The sequence below is a fragment of the Triticum urartu genome, chromosome 3 (assembly GCF_003073215.2).
Source record: "Triticum urartu cultivar G1812 chromosome 3, Tu2.1, whole genome shotgun sequence".
Classification (NCBI taxonomy): Eukaryota; Viridiplantae; Streptophyta; class Magnoliopsida; order Poales; family Poaceae; genus Triticum; species Triticum urartu.
Window position 1 is genome coordinate 663,677,910 of NC_053024.1, and position 3,398 is coordinate 663,681,307.

At 45.4% G+C, this 3,398-nt stretch overlaps 1 pseudogene; it reads right to left on the reverse strand.

Moving 5' to 3' along the window:
• Positions 1-1,406: 1,406 nt before the first annotated feature.
• Positions 1,407-3,090, reverse strand: LOC125547125 (annotated as a pseudogene).
• Between the last annotated feature and the right edge of the window lie 308 nt (positions 3,091-3,398).

The following is a 3,398-nucleotide window of genomic DNA, read 5'->3' on the forward strand; positions in this document are numbered from 1 at the left end:
AGTAGCCATTCCAGCTAGCCTATGAGCCCCCCATCACATTTATGTCTTTCATGGACAAAGATAGATGCTTGTTTGATATCTTTCAAAATGATGCGACAAGCACCAAAATATTCAAACGCCTTCAGATCACAAATGACTGTCAGACAGTCCGATGTGACACATCCTTGTTTTCTTGGCAACATACAAGCATGGTTTTTTGCCCATGTGGACAACAATTCATCGTTTGGCATGGTGAGTCTTGTTATGTCAATTACGAGGGTGCACATGGGGCCCACCTATCAGTCTCCTCTCATTCTTCTTTCTCTTTCTATCTCTCCTCTGTCATACTCCGTCTTTTACGGTTTATAAGGCCTATGCACATCCCTAGATCAACAATTTGACCAATGTGATACAAATTATATATCATAAGAGAAATACCATTAGAAAATATACCATTTGAAGTTCCTAAAGGTATAGTGACATATATAACTTGTGTTATGTTGGTTAAACTATCGACCTAGAGATACATGTGGCCCTTTTCAACCGTAAAGGAGGTAGGGCGACATATCCACCTCGCTTCCTCTACCCCATCTTTCTATTGTCTCTCCCCATACCTCGCCCCACTGCACACCTTGAGGTGTCCCTGTGCATTAGTACATATTTGAGAATCTTGGCTAGGTCGCGGGCGGCGACGGTCTAGAGATCGAAGAACGCAACGAGGGGTGAAAGAATGGGATGCCTTGCTAGGGCGACTTATCCCTTTCTTTAATCAAGACTTTTATACCTGTAGTCGAATAAGAAGCCCGGTCTTCCAACTTTGAGCTTTTCGCAGCCAAAGATACGTCGACGTTGGAGTTTGGGGTAGAGACAAGGTTGAATGTGTTCGTCGACGGTGAGATCGATAGTATGACGCCTCCATCATCTAGGGTTCCTGATGGCTTGAGTGTGGGCATACAAAGACCTGGCATAGTTGAATGGCATGAGAGAATGGGTGATATGGACATGCTGAATTGGCATCCACTTGCGCAAAGCTAGACAAAACCCCTCAAAAAGAGATATGGGTGTGTGTTTTAGCGGTGCTTAGAGTTAGGAGTTGCATTTTAAACGATATTGAAGCAGAGGGTTGTAATTTAACTCTACTACAATTTCAAACATGCCACATGAACCTTTCTCTTCTCCATGCATATGCAAGGTGTAGCATGTAGAAAAACTAGGATCTCGAGGGAGATAGAGGGTGGTCCAAGGATGGGAATGGGCTGAGTTAGAGGAGGAGGAGGTAGTGACTAGGTTCCCTATACCCCCCACATAAGTGTTTATAGATAAGAGGGATTTGATGTCAACAAATATCACCCATCCGGCTTAATAGGTGGTGTATAAGTTACTCCAGCCTGTCCTCTCTAATGACACACAATATTTAGGTCTAACAGTATAATTTTGGGCGTATATCAGCACACTTGTTTGTGTACATATCGATATGCATTAAATTCCATGTCCATATCTTTATTTGATGGAAAGGAAATATTATTGCAATCTGCATCTACACCAAGAGAATGCACACAATCATCACAATGTTACTATTACAACATTCAACGTGACCACATCAACCACCAGACAAGTAAATCAAACTAACTTAACATGTTGGCGTAAACACCCACTCTTATTATCAAGTTGAAATACAAGTGGAAGAACATGACGACGAGAGATCTCAAGGGGCAACAAGCCACGTCCATATACCTATATATAACCGGAGTGTACATATGGAGTACCTCTCAAATGCAGCTCTGCCTTTTTCCTTACTCCCACCCCAAAAGTCTCGGACATGTCCAACAAATGCGAACTCTCTCCATCAGGAAGCACCCATTCAAAGTGGTAGAGAAGATTCGCCAATGCAATCTCCACGGCAGACGTGCCAAACAGAATCGCAGGACACTGTCGACGACCTGCCCCGAAGGGGGTGAACTCAAAATTTGTTCCTTTAAAATCAACATTGCTATTCTCAAACCTCTTTGGGTTAAACGCTTCTGGGTTGTACCAATATCTTGGATCCCGAGAAATTGCAAATGCATTAACATGTATCTTTGTGCCTTTGGGAATGTGATAACCCACGATTTCACAGTCCTCCCTCGACTCACGGGGGACAAGCATAGGGTTGGGGGGATGTAACCTAAGAACCTCCTTGATAACCATTCGCATGTAGTTCAGTCCACATGTAGTTCAGTCCACCAAAGTCGGTATTAGTGATGACATCTCGTAGTGCACCTAGAACGCTTCGAACCTCTAGTTGTGTCTTTGCCATTGTCTCGGGTTTTTTCAACAGCTCCGACATAGCCCACTCTACAGTGGATCCTAAGGTTGTAGTAGCGCCTCCAAATATGTCCTGAAGCAATAGTTATGTTATGCACAATTTATAAAAATTATAAACAAAATATATTAGGACACTATATTCTTTTAGGAGATTAAGACGACACAAACTGTTGAAGGAAATAAGAGTGACGATGACATAACCAATCAAACTAGTCTAATGGAGGAAACACTAGTTCTCTCTCACGAGTTCATTAGAAACAAAGGCATATACGAACAAGACTACTTTCTTGTAAGTGAGAACAAGACTACTTGAATCACATTAATAGCGTAGGAGGCCAAATTATTCTTCTACGTAGTACTATTCAAAATGGAAGGAGTACTCAGAAACATGATGGCACCAATAGTCTCCGGGGTTAGAGGGAAAGCAAGTGAATCCTTCTTCTGCAGCCTGAGCAGCACTCCCAGGAAATCCTCCTGATCCCCGTTGGCGGCGATCTCCGCATTGCGGCTCTCGACGATACTCGCAATGATGCGCTGGATGCAGCCATAACTCCCGCGGAGGCGGTGCTCGATGGTGCTCAGCCGCCGTACGATCCGCGACGACGGGAAGAAGTCCAGCGGTAAGAACCCGGCCACCAGCTCGCTTACTTGGTCGTAGGCGAGCACGAACTCGGACTTCTCCTCTGCGCACTTGCCGCCGAACATGGCCATGGCGACGATGTCGTTCGCTAGCACCGACGCCTTCTTGCTGAGGTTGACGAAACCAGAGGCCGCCGCAATGGATCTGTCAGGGGTTTGGTGCGACATATGCCAACGGATGATTTATCATGATGGGGGCGAGTAGAACGTCGCCGGTGCCTGAAAACGGGATGAGCCGAAGACATGCACGCCGGCGAATCTTACCCAGCTTCGGGGCTTTCCGGGGATATAATACCCCTACTGCTGCTCTGCGGGGTCTCCGCATGATTACCATAGTCAAGGATTTACACGGTTGCTCCTTGAGCTATGTATGGTGGTAGGAGAGGGCAAGGCTAGCTCTTTCCCTCTATCTGGTGATGTATAGAACTACTGGGATCCAACCCTTTGCATGGATGCCTTGGGGGGTTTATATAAGC